The sequence below is a fragment of the Phocoena phocoena genome, chromosome 9 (assembly GCF_963924675.1).
Source record: "Phocoena phocoena chromosome 9, mPhoPho1.1, whole genome shotgun sequence".
NCBI classification, from domain to species: domain Eukaryota; kingdom Metazoa; phylum Chordata; class Mammalia; order Artiodactyla; family Phocoenidae; genus Phocoena; species Phocoena phocoena.
The window spans coordinates 104,918,828-104,936,636 of NC_089227.1; the positions used below are offsets into that span (position 1 = coordinate 104,918,828).

At 46.7% G+C, this 17,809-nt stretch overlaps 1 protein-coding gene across 3 annotated transcripts in view; it reads left to right on the top strand.

Annotated features, from left to right (window-relative positions):
- The first annotated feature begins 1,044 nt into the window (after nt 1-1,044).
- The window catches only part of DNAJB6 (DnaJ heat shock protein family (Hsp40) member B6), a 35,431-nt gene continuing 18,666 nt past the window's right edge, over nt 1,045-17,809 (top strand). Inside the window, exon 1 of one of the 3 annotated variants that reach the window (XM_065884450.1) lies at nt 1,045-1,221. The gene's annotated coding sequence lies outside the window, so the exon portion shown is untranslated. The remainder of the gene's footprint in view (nt 1,222-17,809) is intronic. The other 2 variants (XM_065884452.1, XM_065884451.1) reach the window with 2 other exon arrangements.

The following is a 17,809-nucleotide window of genomic DNA, read 5'->3' on the forward strand; positions in this document are numbered from 1 at the left end:
TCAGATCCTTGCGGTTCCATGTTGAAGCGACTTCCACTGGAGTAGAGTTTCCAGCAGCACCGCTATCTGGGCTAACGCTAATTTTGGAATAAGTCTTTAATCTTTGAAGATCTTCTCTGCTGTCCGCAAAGAGCTCCTTAAATATGGAGCATTATCTAATTTTCAGGGTGTTTGTTCCCCCGGAACGCCGAGAGACGCCTTGTTGGTACTGGTTGGTTTCTCTCCTGACACAGTTAACTCACTGCACTGGCAGATGTTTTAATAAATAAATATTTATTTATTTTTTGGAGGAAGACCAAGCTATTTGTGGCTAGTCTACTATTTAGACTCCAAGTCTCTGTGCCGTCTGCACACCGAGGTTAGCTCCCAATTGCGTTAAGTAGGGACTCATTTAAATGTGAGCTGTCACACGACAGCACTGTCAACGCCGGGAGGGAAAGAAAACCCCGGGGACGGGCTGGCAGGTAGGGTTGCGTGCGGCGGAGCCAGGTGCTTAGGCGCTGTAGGAAATTCCAGCCCCGCCGAGGTCATCTCAGCTTCACCAGGAGTTGCTAACACCCAACACCGCTGTGCCTTCCCTGACCAGGGACTTCTATAACCTACCAAAGGAGGGAACGAAGAATTGACTCCGAATAAAACAGTTTTCTTTTGCTAACTGGTCACGTGCTGGTCACCTGCTAAGAAGTAGGTGCGTAACACAGGGAGGGTTTACACAAGAAACGGCTCCTGAAAATACGGTCTCTGATCTCAAGTGGGAAGAACAAGACCCACGGCCGCCCCCCCCCCCCCCCCCCGGCTCTCCAGGGTCCCAGGCGAAGGGCGGGTCAGCGGCCCAACCCTTGGGCCCCGGGGACACCCGCCAGCCGCGCGCACCCACCGACAGGACCCCACGCGCGCAGCCGTCAGGCGCCGGCGACGGGGCCTCGACTGCGCACGCGCGCTGCGCGCCGCGTCCCGGGCCACGCAGAACCTTCGGGAAGGCGGGGGCGGAGGGGGCGGCCGGGGCGGGGCGCATGCGCGGCGTCAGGGCCGGGCGGAAGTGTCGTAGCCGCGCCGCCGCCGCGTGACGCACTTCCTGTTTGTTGTTGGAGAAAGGAGAGAAAGGAAAGCGCGAGGACCGTTGCAGCGCAGCCGCCACCGTCAGCCGCGCCGCAGTGTCGGAGCCGAGGAGCCTCGGTCGCCGCTCCGTCGCGCCTTACGCCGCCGGCTCCCGTGTCCTCGGTGAGGGCCGCCAGCGGCCGGGGGGGCGGGCCCGGCGGCCCACCTGACCCGGGCCCTGCCCGCGGCGGGCCGGGGGCCGGGCTTGGTGTGAGACCGGGGTTGGGGGCGCGGGGGCACGGGGGGCAGGCCGGGGGCCGCGTGTGGGGCCGGGGTCCAGCTCGTTCCTCGCGGCCCCCTCCCTCGGGCCCCTCCCCCTGTCCTGGGGGGTCCTCTCCTCCCCGCGTCCTGGGGGCCGCGCGCAGGTTGTTGCGGGCGGGGGCGGCGCTGCCGCGTGGGAGGCTGGGTTTTCACTCGGTTTTAAGGCCCCACATAGACGGCCCTGAAGCCAGGAGGAGGTAAGTGTGCAGGAAGAGTAGAGGTTCGTGGGAGGCCGCGCTGCCTAGTGCGGAGACCGGGAAGCGGGCGGGGGACGCGAGGCCGCGTGTCGGGAACTCCCCGCTGGCTTCTCCGAAGTGTGTCGGAGATGGAAATGAAACGCCTGGCTTTCGGCCTACTTAAAAAGCCAGTTTGCTGGGTTTCGCTTCGGGGTGCACCGCAGTTTATATAGCTGAAGTTTGTCAACTTTTGCCCAAGTAAGGAAAGAACTGACGCAAGAAGTGGAAATTGGAAACTTGTGTCGTCTCGCGAAACGTTTTCAGAGCGTGTGGGTCGCTTGTCGGACGCGTACCTCTCCCGGCTACGCGGAAAGGCCACGGCGGTGGTGAAAAGATCTCACCACCACCCGGGGGGCTGCCTGGGAAGGGTGGACTGAGCGGCGCCCTTTGTATTCTCAGCGTTTCTAGTTCCGTTGTGTATTCGCAATAAGACTTTAAGGCTAGAATCTTGTAAGGCAGGTAATTGATTGACTTAGTGGGGGAGTTCGGCCGAATGACCGAAAAAGGAAAGAGAAACAAACTCTTAGCATTTGAACTTGTGTGATGCTCGTTCAGGTTTTACTCTTTTTTTTATAGTTAGGCACATAGGAATGTTTTCATGATATCTGAAAGGCATTTTGTACTTCTTTCCTCCGCCCTCTCCCTAGACCACACCCTCCCCGGATTCCGTCTGGGAAGTTTAATCCAGACTGTTCCTGTTTCCAGAGACCTTAGCTCCTGTGAGTTTAGGAGTTGAGTATTTGTACGGGCTGTAGTAGAAATATGAGTGCCCTTTGTGCACACTATCCAGGGAGCTGTGGAATTTTGGGGGTTATGCAGAGTCATGAATTTGGGGAGTGAATTGGCTCGGTCTAGGTGTGGATGACTTGACAGGAAGTGGGAGGAGAACAAAAGGGGATGAGAAGTTGGTTTTTGAGATTTGCCTGAGCAGGCTTTGTGTGGTGCTGTGCAAGACTTGGAAGTTGGGAATTTAAGGGCTTTTCAAAGACTTTGACATGTGTTTAGCATCCTCTTCAAAGTATCTGTTTTAAATTTTTCATGACCTCAAAGTGGTAGATTTGGAAAGTATTTCTGGCTGCAGGACAGAGGCTCACCTGGAGGGCTGGGTGGCATGCAACCACTTTCCTCTTCAAGCAAACCCATTATTTTTTTAGGTGTTAAAACCTAGGGTAGAACCATTTTCTCTTGTATCAGCTCTATTTTGGACAGTTCCAAACAAATATAATTGTACTCCTCACCAGCAACGACGGTTTTCAGCCTAGCAAACTCAAATACCGAGTTTGGGATGGAACGGTCTGTGCATTTTTTAGTTTTAAAGCGGGCACGGTTATTTTCAGTCCGGCTTTTCAGCATCGCAGTGTAATCCTGAGCGTGTCATCTTAGTGACGTTGGTGTTACCCCTTGCTTTCCACTGGGGTGCAGTCTGTATGACTGCGTGTTCAAGGTCAGCTGCTACCTTGGTTAACGCTTAAAGGATGATTAAATGTCACTTCTGGTGTCTGTTGATAAGGATTGAATGAATGCAGTCAGTCTTTTGATATTTTAAAGAATTTTTAGAAAACTTTTTTTTTTTTTTGGCCTTTTCACTTCGTTGGAAATGATCTAGAATTTAGGATGGTGTTCTGTGTTAAAAATCTTTTTTGCTTAAAATTTGTCCAGGACACCACCCAGTGGCGACAGCAGGTTAACTGCAGGCTTATTAGTGAATTAGGATGGGATCAGTGGCAAGATTTAAGAAGTGCTGTAGTTTCTCTTGGGTGAACAGAATTTGAGAGAACTTCAAACTTGAAAAAAGTGAGGTAAACGAAGAAAAGTGAAGTTGGTGAAGGTAAGAATAGTGTATAGAAAGACAGTTTTGAAGCCTCATTGGAGAAAATGGCTTCCTGGATATGCCAGCTAGAAAAAAATTGGATGCTTTTATTGTAGATTATAATGTGTTTTTCAAACTTTTATATATTTAGGGAGACATAAAAAAACAGTTGATTCTTTTTGTTTCAGTATCCTACTTAAGAAAGAAGTAAATTTTGGAGAGTGTGCTTTAGAGTGTGAGCTCGCGCCTGTCCATTCTTTGATCAGAGGATAAAACTTTTGTTTCTGAACTGAGTAAATCTTTTAAAAAAATACGTGATTTTTAAGGTGGGGGAAATTTCTGAAAAAAACAATAAAAGTAGTAGAAGGGTTGCAATGTACATCAGAGTAGAAAAGGTTCAAATTTATATTCCTCACCTTATTTCAGAAGTTATGTTATTTAGGCATAGTTTGGTTTTCTCTTAAAATTGTTGTCCTATATAAAATTTGTAAGGACTTAGGCCATTTTAAGTAAAAGGCACCAACCATGGCATATGGCCGTGAGGCAGTGGAACTACTAGCTGTATGTCGTGAGGCAGTGGAACTACTAGCTGTATGTCGTGAGGCAGTGGAACTACTAGCTGTATGTCCTAATACCCCAGGTATTTTAGGGTTCCTTAAGCTCAGTTGCAAGGATCACTTGTCCCTGGGATGGTGATCTCCTCGTGCAGCATGTGATTCTATGCACTCTGAAATTTTCATTCTGCCTTTTACCAAGAAAGACGTTTAGAGCTTGCCTTGTGCGTGTGATGTCGCACTGGGGCCTTCCTGTGAGGTCCTTTGGGCAGGCCTGGAATTTTAATTGTGTTCGTTTGTGACTATGGCATTGTCCTGGACCCAGAGTACTCAGAAAATATTGGTTGAATTGGATCCTTTTTCCCGGTTTGTCTGTTCCCTGATTACTCTCTGTGGTTAATAATGGAATCCAGCGTTTAGGAAGGTTGGACAAAAATACAGATAGCATACAAATTCAGTTCACAAGTACCAGGACTGAGTACTTGGCATGTATTATTTTATTTTAATGAAATGAAGTTAGTCATGCCTCCACGTGCCTAATAGGTGATGATTGGCAGTTGAAAGAATGGTCTTGGATCCTGAGTTATAGAGGAAGTAACTTCTCTTGTTTGTTTCTTTTTTTTTTTTTAATTTATTTTTGGCTGTGTTGGGTCTTCGTTGCTGTGTGTGGGCTTTCTCTAGTTGTGGCAAGCGGGGGCTACTCTTTGTTGCGGTGTGCGGGCTTCTCATTGCGGTGGCTTCTCTTGTTGCGGAGCACGGGCTCTAGGTGTGCAGGCTTCAGTAGTTGTGGTGCGCAGGCTCAGTAGTTGTGGTGCACGGGCTTAGTAGTTGCTCCGAGGCATGTGGGATCTTCCCGGACCAGGGCTCGAACCCATGTCCCCTGCATCAGCAGGTGGGTTCTTAACCACTGCACCGCCAGGGAAGTCCCCCCCTTGTTTGTTTCAGGAATGCTTTAAGGCATATTGAGTAAGAAAGAACTGTAAGTAGATGACTTAAGTTCATGTGATAAGGATTGGTAGTTCACCTCTGTTTGTCCCCCTGCCTCTGTGTGTGCGGGGAATTCATCAGATAGTGAAATGACGTATAGGAAACGTGGCCACATTTATCATTTATTTTTCTTTAAATTTGCCTCCTTCCATTCCATTAAGCAAGTAGTAGTGCAGAAAATTAGTTTCATGACACAACATGAATTCAACATTTAAATGAAGATGTTTACTTTGATTTGTCTTTTTCTAAGTTAGAAGTAATGTGTATTTTGATTTGCTGGTTTTTTAAGCTAAAGACAGGGAATGTCTTCAATGGACAGATTGCATTATGTAAAACCGTGTGCAACATAAATAGCGATCCATGGGGTGGATAATAATGAAAAGCCTTCTGGAAGGAGGAAGGTTGTTTTTCCCCCTTCAGCTCCATTTTCAATATGGAGTCTCTTGGATTGGGAAGGAATGAAGGAGGATTTTTATTGCAAGCAGAGCAAGGTTTCTTAGATGTTAGGTGGAGAGATAATTTGAGAACAGACTCTTGGGTGGAAAGATGGTTATTTTTAAATTTTTTCAATCTTTTTAAAATACTTATTTGGTTGCGCTGGGTCTTAGTTGTGGCTCGAGGGCTCCTTGGTTGCAGCAGCTGGACTCCTTGGTTGTGGCATGCGAACTCTTGGTTGCGGCATGCGTGTGGGATCTAGTTCCTTGACCAGGATCAAACCCGGGCCCCCTGCCTTGGGAGCGCGGAGTCTTCACTGTGCCACCAGGGAAGTCCCTATTTTTAAATCTTGTATTTGGCTGCGCTGTGTGGCATGCAGGAATCTTAGTTCCTCCACCAGGGATCGAGCCCATGCCCCCTGCAGCAGAAGCGTGGAGTCTTAACCACTGGACCACCAGGGAAGTCCCAAGATGGTCAGTTTAGCCCAGGTACACAGCTTATTTATGTGCATGGGCAACGTTTGGGACAGAGTAGCCGAAGGTCTCAGAATTACAACAGTCATGTTGGGCACATATATTCTTCTTTTTTTTTTTTAATTTTATTTTATTTATTTTTTTATACAGGGAACATATATTCTTTAAGTGTTGTTAAGAACAGGGGGCATGTGTAATGACTTGGAAATTCTCCTTTAGATAACTCATTAAAGTCAAAATTTTATAACTTAAAAAAGGGGCCAGTTAAGCTGTTCAAAAAACTTGGGTTCTTAGAGCTGACGCATCGTGGAGCACCTCACGCTCCAGAAGGATATTTGTGTCTGTCACCTGAGGTGCTTGTTGAAAATCGTCTATGAATATTTCAGGAGGAGGGAAGTAAACGCTTCTGCTGAGTTGTGGCCGTTTGAAGTTGACTCGACTCGTCCATCCTGACATGCCCCACGGGGTGGGCGCCGCCTCTGCTTCTTCCTTTTGTTGTAGAAGTGAAAATCCTGTTCGGATTTCTTGGGCTGGCAAAAACAAGGTATTAATGTGGGTCTTTTTTAAAGGTGAAGTGTTGTAAAGAGAACTCTGGAAAAGCAGGGGACACCTGTATCAGTAAAGCGGTTAAGGAGTAAAAGACTCTGCAACGACCGCGTGTTGGAGATGATGTTTACACTTAACGACCACCTCTTCGTCAGTTGTGGAGAAAACTGTCTAGGCTCTCTCCTTCCAGTGTACCTTGAGATGTTAGGTAGCTATGATATGAAACTGTAATGCTTGGTAAGTACATACAAGTATTCTTAGCTTCATCATTTATAATTTTATTTTTGGTTTTGATGTACATGGTAGTAGTTCAGGTACAGGCAGACCTCGTTTTACAGCGCTTCTCTTTACTGCACTTCTTAGATACTGCCTTTTTTACAAATTGAAGGTGTGTGGCAACCCTGCATCGATCAAGTCTGTTGGTCCCATTTTTCCAACAGCTTTTGCTCACTTTGTATCTCTGGGTCACATTTTGGTAATTCTCGCAATAGTTCAGATTTTTTCATTATTATGTAATGGCGATCAGTCATCTCTGATGTTACTGTTGTAATTGCCTTGGGGCCCTAAAAACCCCGCCCAGCTAAAACAGCTCGTGTTCTGTCTGCTCCACCAACCCGCCATCTCTCTCGCCCTCCTCTGGCCTCCCTGTTCCTGAGACACAACAGTATTGAAATAAGGCCAGTTAATAGCTCTACAATGGCCTCCAAGCGTTCAAGTGAGGGAAGAGTCGCATGTCTCTCAGTTTAAATCAAAAGCTAGAAATGCTGAAGCTGAGAGAGGAGGGCGTGTGGAAAGCTGACGGGCTGAAGGCTAGGCCTCTTGCTCCAAACAGCCACGTCGTGAAGGCAAAGGAACGTTCTTGAAGGAGACTAAGGTGCTGCTCCAGTGAGCACACGAATGGTAAGGAAGCAACACAGCCTTACTGCTGTTGAGGAGAAAGTTTCAGTGGTCTGCATAGACGATCAGACCCGCCACGACACTGCCTGAAGCCAAAGCCGAATGCCGGCCAGGCCCTGACTGCCTTCAGGTCTGTGAAGCTGAGACAGGTGCGGAAGGTGCAGAAGAAGAGCTTGAAGCCAGCAGAGGCTGGCTCACGAGGTTTAAGGAAAGAAGCCGCCTCCGTAACATAAAAGTGCGAGGCGAAGCAGCAAGTGCTGATGTAGAAGCCGCAGCACGTTATCCAGCAGGTCCAGCTAAGATCGTTAACGAAAGCGGCTACACGGAACAGCAGATTTTCAGTGTAGACCAAAGAGCCTTCCAGTGAAAGATGCCAACTAGGACTTTCACAGTAGACAGAAGTCAATGCGTGGCTTCAAAGCTTCGGAGGACAGGCTGACTCTCTTGTTAGGGGCTAATGCAGCTGGTGACTTCAGTTGAAGCCGGTGCTGGTTTACCATCTAAAGATCCTGGGGCCCCTAGCATTGCGCTCAGTCTACTCTGCTTGTGCTCTGTACGCGGAACGACAAAGCCTGGTTGACGCCATCTGTCGACAGCATGGTATACTGTATATTTTAAGCCCACTGTTGAGACCCACTGCTCAGAAAAAAGATTCATTTCAAAAAACTACTGCTCCTTGACAGTGACGCAAGAGCTCTGATGGAGATGTACAGTGAGATTCATGTTGTCTTCATGCTTGCTAACACAGCATCCGTTCCACAGCCCACGGATCAAGGAATAATTCTGACTTTCAAGCCTTGTTATTTAAGAGATACATTTTGTAAGGCTGTAGCTGCCATAGATAGCCATTCCTCTGATGATCTGGGCAAAGTCAATTGAAAACTCTCTGGAAAGGACTCACCATTCTGAATGCCATTAAGAACATTTGTGATTCATGGGAAGAGGTCAAAATGCCAACATTCACAGGAGTTTGGGAGAAGTTGATTCTTACCTTCATGGATGACTTGGAGGGGTTCAAGACTTCAGTGGAGGAGAAACAGCAGATGTGGTGGAATCAGCAGGAGAACTAGAATTAGAGCCTGAGATGTGACCGAATTGCTGTAATCTCAGGATAAACTTCCACAGAAAAGCATTGCTGCTTACGGAGAGCAACAAAAAGAAGAGGCTTCTTGAGATGGAATCTGCTGCTGGTGAAGACTGTGGAAATGACAACAAAGGATTTAGAATAGGACATGAGCTTAGTTGAAAAAGCAGCAGCAGGATTTGCGAGGATTGAGTCCAAGTTTGAAAGAAGTTCTCGGTAAAATGCTGCCAAACAGCATTGCATGCTGCAGGGAATCCTTATGAAAGGGAGGGGTCGGTTGATGCGGCAAACTTCACGGCTTCGTTTTAAGAAATTGCCACGGCCATGTAGCCATCAGCATGGAGGCAAGATCCTCCACCAGCAGAAAGATACTGAGAGCTCAGGTGGTGCGTAGCATTTTTTTTAGCAGTAAAGGTTTTTAAAAAATTAAGGTATGTACATTGTTATTTTCGACATAATACTGTTGCACACTTAACAGGTATAATGTAAAGTAACCTTTTATATGCACTGGGAAGCCAGAAAACTTTGTGTGACTCACTTAATTGGCTTTATTGTGGTCTGGAGCCGAACCCACAATATCTCTGAGGTGCCTGTATGTAATTTATAAGTATGTGCACATGTCCCGGGGAGGTGCACACTTTTCTACCAAGTGGTCCGCACGTGAGTTTAGGTACCATGAGACTTAAGTGTGTGTTCTGAAACTCCTAACATTGAAGGTGAATAAATTTATTGGAAGAAGCAGGGTTTGTTTTTGTTTTGTTTTGTTTTTGGCCGCGTTGCGTGGCTTGCGGGGATCTTAGTTCCCTGACCAGGGATTGAACCTGTGCCCTCGACAGTGGAAGCGTGGAGTCTAAACCGCTGCACGGCCAGGGAAGTCCCAAGAGGCGTTATTTTTGGTTAATGGGTATTAGGCTACTTAGTGGCTTTACTAAAGAGGCAGAGTTAAAACTTTTTTGACTTGATGAGGCCTGTTTTGTTGGAAATTGCATAGATTAACAAACTAGTCCTAAGAAACATTCTTTTTTTTTCTTAATTGAAAATCTAAAGCATTGGTTTCATCCAGCTTCCTTAACATACAGTAGATTGCGTCAGTGGGAAGTTCAGAACTTTGATAACGGTTGTTCGAAACGAGCATCTTCCCACTCCTCACCCAGATTCCCTTTAAGTCTGAATCGATTTTCCACACTGGTCCTTTCCAGGGTGGGTGCCAGTAGTCACACTGGGGGCTGAGCCCTGGAAATGGGGCTTGTGTGGCTGAGGGGCTGAGTTTCCAGTGCTGTTTAGTTTTAATGATTGTAGGTGTAAGAGACTGTGTTTGGCTTGCGGGTCAGGCAGCTCGGTTTGAGGTGGTGTTTGCCAGCAGCAGTTGCCACCTGCCTGAAGTCCTCGTGGACGCTGTGCTTTGAAAAAGGCTCTGTCTGCGTTTCCACGCAGCATTCTGTCACAGAAACTGTGCCTCGTTTTCTGCGACTGAGGGGGAGATGCGCTGACCCTGGGGTGCGGGGTGTGGAAGCGCGCTGCTCCCTTCATCCAGGGGCGATTGAGAAGGGAGGGCAGGTCGAGTGGTCTCAGTCGCCCGAGGGCCCGTGTGTTCTGGTGTCTGCTGTCCCCTGTAGTGCCAGCCGAGCACGGAGATGACAGGGGTGGAGGTGGGCACGGGAAGTGTTTGCAGAGTCCAGGCTCTCTCTCATCCTCCAGCCTTACAGTTTTCTCTGGGGAGCAGGACACCTGGCCAGTCTTAGGGGCTAGGTGACAGCCACTTAAAATATGTAGAAATACTGAATTCTGTAGAGAAATTCCTGATACAAGTGTGTAAGTGGCTTTTTTGTTTTGTATTGTTTTTGTTCGCTTGTGGGATCTTAGTTCCCCGATGAGGGGTTGAACCCAGGCCCCCAGTGAAAGCACGGAGTGCTAACCACTGGACCGCCAGGGAATTGCCATTAGTGGTTTTTTATTTTGTGTAAAACTCGGGGATCAGTCAAAAGTAATTTGAATGCAGTTAACCATTTTGTCAAAACTTAGATTGTTTCTTTTATGCCTGATTATTCTGAAGCAGCAAGAAATGAATTAATTTGCGGCTGACGCTGCATGGTGGTGGCTGTGGGATCAGTACTGAAGCCGACTTCTCAGGTTTCCAAGGAGGTATCCTCGGGATAAGGGACCTCATTTGGTCCTCTGTTTCTAGACCTCGGGGTATTGTCACTTTATTGTCTCTAGAGCACGTTTTAATTTGAGTTTGTATTAAAATTTGTTAATCTTATTGGCACTGGTTGAATACTAAAGAGATACTGTTGATAAGGGAGAGTGTCCATAGCATCCAATACTTGAGCCCTGCCCTGGTAGCAGGGCTTGATGGCGCAGGCTGACTCCATAACCTCTTTCCTGGCCCCACTGTCTCCATAGCCTCTCTCCAGCACTCTGTTCATACTTTCTTAATTGTATGTGCCTAACTTGTTTACAGGTGTGTCTTTTCCTAAACTTGATGACTTGGTCCCAAGAGTATCACGATTGTTTTCAATATTAAATTTACGTAGTGAAATTCACTCAGAATTACATCGTTGTTTTTACTGAGCATGAATGCGTTGATGGTGTAATTGGTATCCAAAAGGGTTGATCATTTGGGACGATGGGCCACCATATCCAAGGTGGAATTTATGGGCAAAAGCTGTGAACTTCACTTGTCTGAAGAGCCATAGTCGTACAGAGTGAGTAATAGGAGGCAGGACAGTGACCACAGGCTCAGAAAGACCACGGCTTAGCCAAGTCTATGTTGGTCATTGGGTTCTGGTGTTTCCTAGGGGAGTCGAGAGGGAAGGGGGGCAGCGGTGGTCTTACTTTTTGTTGGTGACGGCTGGAGCGTGTCCTCATTGTCAGTGTTGGGTTCTGGGTACCAAGGAATTGCAGCTTTGGAGCTTGCTCTCGGCCGGGACCAGGGTAGTGTTCTTAGGAGTTAACTGCAAAGAAGTGTGAGGCTGTGTTAGCCTAGAGAGTGAAAACTGCATGAAGGTAAAGCCCTTGAATGTTTGAGGACATCTGTGTGGAAGAGAAATTCAAATGCCTTATGTAACCTGAACAAGGTCCTAGAGGGACAGTTCCCTGAAGGCTCCACTGTTCAGAAAGAAGAGGTAGCCGTCCAGAACTAAGGGCTGCGCCCGGAGTCTGTTGGGGCAGAGAGAGTGTGGATTCGTTAGTGTTTATTGTAGTGGGAAGGCTTTATGCGGTGGTTTGAACTCGGTTTCTTAAAAGGTCATTTTTGTTTAACAAGACCGGGTTGATGCTGCTGGGCCAGGTCTGTGCTTTGAGAATCACTGTGTTGGGGGGTTTCAAGATAATAGTGTTTTCAAATTCCGGCATTTCTTCTGCATTTGTCTGCTGGAAGGTTGGCTCATCAGCTCTTTGGTTTCACGTGCAGTGTGCACAGGAAAGGCCGTGCAATAAATGCTTAATGTTTTTAATTTTATTGCTGTTACGTATGCTTTTTAAAAATTGCTTTATTTTTTTTGGCTCCGCCTTGTGGCTATGCAGGATCTTAGTTCCCTACAGTGGAAGCTCGGAGTCCTAACCACTGGGCCGGGCCCCCAGGGAAGTCCCTGGTATGTGTACTTAAAATGCACAACAGTCGTTCCAGTCATAAGAGAAATAAGTAGTAGGGATTTGATGTACAACATGAGAAATATAATTAACACTGCTGTGTGTTATGTGAAAGTTAAGAGTAAAGCCTAAGAGTTCCATCACGAGGAAAAGTACTTTTCCTGCGTCTTTTATTTTGTGTCTCTGTGAGGTGATAGATGTACTCTGAACTGATTGTGGTAATCATGTCATGACGTACGTAAGTCACACTGCACCCCTTAAACATGCACAGTGCTCTGTGTCAGTTATATCTCAATAAAACCGGAGGGAAAAAATGCATGGTAGCCATTCTTTTTGAAACTCAGAATCCCTTCTGATCTGTGGATGTTTCAGTTTTGCTCCGATGTCATTTTGACATGGTTGCACATATTTCTCTTTTTGACTGACTTTTGAACTTTTTACTTTGAAACTATTGTATATTTACAAAAGAGTTGTGAAGATAGTACAGGAGTTTTCCTGTAGACCTCTTACCTAGCTTTCCTTAACATAACAAATGTAACCCTGGTGTTTATCAAAACTAAAAAATTATGTGGGTACAGTACTATTAACTACAGACTTCATTCGCATCCCACCAGTTTTCCCCCCAAAGTGTGTTTCTTGCTACAGACACCAGCCCTGGAGCCCAGATGGCACTTGGTTGTCACTTATTCTTAGTCACCTCCAAGCTGGCCCAGTTCCACAGTCGTGTTTTTCTTGACCGGGCCTGTGCTTTCTGCTGGCATCTTTACTTTGTTGATTGACAGCATATCCTAGGCTCATCCGGTACCTTTGCTGTCCCAGACCTAGCATTAGCTAGCGCAGTGAAGTGTCATTCCGTGACTCTCGCCGGGGAGCCGACCGTGACCTTTAGTGCTGGTTTGTTTGCTGCTGGACGGTAGGCAGTGTCTGTTGTGATAGCATCTGCATATTCACAGCTCATCTGGGCTGTGCGAAGGAGGCTGCCACAGTATTTCCGAGGAGGGTATCTGGTGCCACTGAAGATCAGGAGAAGTGAAGGGGTTTGAGGTATTTTGCGGGTAAACCAGGCAGAACAGTGGATTCGTTTGTTGTGTGTATGTGGTGGCGTAGCAGTGTGGGCGATGGTGAAGGTTTCCAGCCACGCAGCTTGGGGCAGAATTAATAGGGAAAGGCCAGGTGTGGGAGTGAGGAGGGCCGAGAGTTAAATTTGGTCATGTTCTATTCGGGATGTCTTGTCAGACGTCCAAGTGGCTACGTCAGTAGCCATCTGTCTGTTTGTGTCTGAATGCCAAAGTGAGATCTACGATTGGAGCTAACATCAGGGAGTCATTGCTACATAAACGGTATTTAAATAACAGTGTGGATGAAAACACAGGAGTAGGGTGAGAAGGGGGCTTTGAGCCCCCGGCGTTCCCACTGTTTATTCACAGGCTGATTGAGGGGAGCAGGCTGGCAAGAGGTACGCAAACCAGGAGACTCCACAGCCAGAAAGCCCCTGGGTGCTTAGGGCTTTGGGAAGTCAAACAGCGTGAGCCCTGAATGTGCGCGTTGGACGTTAATTGCGGAAGCTTTTCCTTTTGACGTTAAGTCAGAGTCAGCTTCAAGCGGTGGGCTGGCTGGAGCTGGACAGGACTGTAGTGAAGGCAGCGTTTGTGTCCAGAGTTGGCTGCAGACTGGGTGTCTGATGGGCCTCACTCAGTTCATCTGCATTGCCTTCTGAAGTCTCCATTTAGAAAGGAAGAAAACAGCCAGCATCCCAGCGTGGCTTGTGTCCCAGGCGCTGTTAATTGATGACGCTCACGTGCTCCCTCAGCCGCCGTGACGGTCCTGTGGGACCGATGTATCTTCCCGGGGGATGTGTTAGGTGGTTAAGCGGTCACAGCGTTCACCACTTGGCGGGCACGGCCGAGTCTAAGCCCATCTCGCCATGTCTGCACCGACTGCGTTGAGGTTCTTGCTTTTCGCCACCATTGTCTGCACAGACACTGGCACATTATTGCAAATATAGGACAAATCGATTGGACTTAGGAGAACGTGAGCTCTGAACTGGGAGCAGAGATGTCTAAGCAGTGGCATCTGACACACTGGTGACCTCTGGTCACATGTGGCTCAGGCAGTGGTTCAGCTGTTAGGAGAGGGCGGCTTCATCCTGCGACTTCTCTCCTTGTCCCATTGGTGACAGTGGTCTGGTAAGGTTTCCCTGCATTTTTGACACTGCTGGGCACTAAGATGTCCCCTGCAGCAGTAGCTGGAGCTCAAAAGTGAAGATGCCCACCGGAGTTAATTACTAGCCCTTTGCAGTACAGATGAAGGGGTGCTGATTTTCTGCTGCTTTGCGGATGTTCTTGCCAGTGGTCAGGTTTGTGGTTCCAGGAGATGTGAGGTTGCTGTGCTCCTACAGGCCGTCTCTTCTGGGTAGGAATTTCCAGGCTCACTTTGCCTTGTGCATCTTGCCTGCCCGCCCCGGGAGTTTGAATTGTTTTTTGTCTCTCGAAAGAGTGTACAGTTGATCCCTGAGCAACGTGGGGCTTAGGGGTGCTGACCCCTTGCAGTTGAAAATCTGTGTATGACTCTTTGACTCCCCCGAGTTAAAGTCTATTGTTGACCAGAAGCCTTACCGATAACAAAGTTGATTGGCACGTACTTTGTATGTTATATGTATTATATCACTGTATTTTTACAGTAAACTAGAGAAAATATTAACAAAGTCATAAAAAAGAGAACTTGCGTTCGCAGTATTGTATTTATTGATAACATAAGTTTACATCATATTTTTACAAGATGAATTGTCTGTCAGTATCTATGTGACAAAAATGAAAAGATAATATGAAAACAATTCACGTTTGTTTATCGGTATGATAATTCGTACATCGCTAATGAGACAGCAGCAGTATGATTGCTTTACGGTAGCCTAGTGTAATCGATATGATTGCTTCACGATAGCCTAGCCTATACACTAATGAATGAATCATAAAATTTTTATGACATACAGTATTACACTCATTCATAATACAGTATTGGAAACATTGTTACATTTTTAAAAAACCACTTGTGATAAGCTGATACTGGAGGGAGAGACATACTGTGTGGTTATGTAATTCTTTGAAAGCAAAGTTATAGAACGAAAACTAAAATGTTACTAATTTTGGATTAAATATCACTCACCTTATACCTATGTAAGGATGGACTGGTATATATCTACATTATATCTTTTTCATTCGTGGTTTACCTAACTTTTTCTTAATTTTTCCAGTATTTCTAGGCTTCATGGTTCTTCTGAGTTTTTTCAGATTGTTTCAAATCTCCAAAAAATTTACCAATCTTTATTGAAAAAAATCTGCATACAAGTGGACTTGTGTAGCTCAAACCCATGTTATTCAAAGGTCATTTGTCAAAGGTCATTTGTAGTTTTTTAAAAAATTCAATTTTAATAAAATTAACATGCACGACGCACATCTTAAACTTACACAAGGTTATATGTCAGTTGTATCTGGATAAAGCTGGAGGAACAAGCCAAAGTCAATTTTAGGATATCTTTGATCTTAATTTTCTTATTGTTTTACTAAAGTATTTGAATTAAATGAGTTAATGTTTATAGAATACTTAGAATTTAAACACTTAGAATTATGCCCACTATACCTGTTTTGTTAAATTAAAAAAATTTTAAAGTCCTGTTTTGTGCTTTCTCACAAAGATGCCTGTGCACTCCTCCCTCTCATTGATAAGGTTACATTTTATTTTTAAATTTTTATTTTAAAAAATGAGATATAATTGATTTGAGACATATTGATTTCAGTCATTTACGTCTTGCAGTGTGATTGCCACCTGAGTTAGCTAACACCTCTTGCATTATGAAATCAGCATTTTTTTTTTTTTTTTTTTTTTGCTGTGAGAATGTTTAAGATCTAGTCTCTCAGCAACTCTGAATATATGACATAGTATTGTTGGTGGTAGTCACCACGCTGGGCGTTAGCTCTCCATAGCGCATTGAAAAATCTCCACACTGGTCAGACGTCCACAACGTGGGTTGTAGAGGTACTTGTTTCTCCAGCACAGCTCTTTTTGCCTCCCCACCCTGGAATAGTATTTGGTGGTTTTGGAGAGCTTGGAAGCATTGCAGGTTAATGAAGGTAATGGGATTCCATTCTGCAGTTCCAAGGCTTAAGGCTTCGATTCTCAGGGGTGTTCCCTTTCCTCTCCCTTGCAGTTCAGTGGACAGTTTTTCTCGTCTCCCTTTCTTGCAGTTACAGCCTTTTGAGGAGACTAAATTACGGATTTTCATTGCAGCCATTAGTGCCACAGAAGCAAGTCCCATCCTGAAAGCACAGCAACAGCCCCGCCCCCTCAGGGTCACTGTTCTTGGTGTAATTAATTCTCTGTTTCTGTCACTTTTAACTGCTTCAGCTCAGCTGGCTCTTCAGAGGTGTTGGTTGGGTTTTTATCTAACATTTCTAGAGATTTTGAGGTAGTAGGAGGGGTTTCTAGTTTTGATTCCCCTGTGGTATCTTTGAGTTGTTTTTTTGCACGAAGTCCCTGGACTGGCATGGAGGGGCTTTTTTCTCTGTGTGTTCTTCCTGACCCTTGTATGTGGAGTCCTCTGTGAGTGTCCGATGAGGGCTACACAGGCTGATGGGCGCACCTGCGTGCTGAGTCATGATGCAACAGATTTTTTTTTTTACCATGGGTTGCTCCCCAGTGTTGAAAAGTAGAAGTATAATACAGCTGTGCATCCTGTTTGAGATGGGGATATTTCCCAGTTGTGACATTATTTAACCCCAGCAAAGTGGCCTCAGGGAGGTTTACAGTCAGAACATTTCATTTGAAAATCTGTTCCTAGAATTTGGGGGAAGGCTACTGAAAGCCTAGCTTCAGTTTTTTTTTTTTTAAACTACGCTAATTTTTTGGGTTTGGTTTTGTTTAATATTTATTTATTTAGGCCGTGCCAGGTCCTAGTTGCGGCATGCAGACTGCCAGTTGCGCCATGCAGGATCTAGTTCCCCAACCAGGGATGGGACCCGCGCCCCCTGCATTGGGAGTGTGGAGTCTTACCCACTGGACCACCGGGGAAGTCCCCTGGCTTCAGTTTTGAGCACAGCTGCTTGATAGAGGAACTTCGCTTTATTGGGTGAAGTTACTTTGTCCTCTTGTGTGGAATAGGCCTGCTTCTTGTACGTTTTTGGTCACTGGCTTGACGAGGTGACTTAGTCAAACGTAAAGACGTAAATGCCTTAGACTTCACATCTGAAGAGGGAGCAGATGTGTCGGTTGTGTTCGCTTTGTGGGACCCGAGGCTCGATCCTCGTGGTGGTGGTGGGAGCAGCAGGGGTTCGTCATCCTGCGCTGTGTAGTGATGGCGAGGAGGCACTGCAGGTGTCCCCTGAAGGCCTGCATTTTGGGTGCCCTCTCACTAGGACTGCCAGCAGGGGCACAGTGTGTTTGTTTTCATGTCTGACGGATGGGCACGGGAGGCCAGAGGGGCCGTTACAGGAATAGCCCTGAGTCAGAGCCAGGGGCCGTGGGAGGGTGTTGGCTGGTCAGTAGGAAGGGCTGCCCGGCTGTGGAAGGTGTCTGCTGTTCCTTTGTAGCGTCCCCAGGGCAGCGACGGCATGTTTGTCAGGTGGCCGCAGGCTTGCCCAGTGCCTGGGACAGGAGTGCAGGGCGTGAGGAGGGGACCGATGCTCTGGGCTGCTCAACGGGGGCCTGGCAGCTGGTGGCCGGCGGGCCCGAGGCTGGTGCAGAGTCACCTGTCGGTTTTATTTAGTTGAGACTATTCTTAGCTCATTTCAGAGCGTTTTTTCCTACGTCGGGAAGGGTCTTAGGGTGTGAGCCTTGGAATCAGC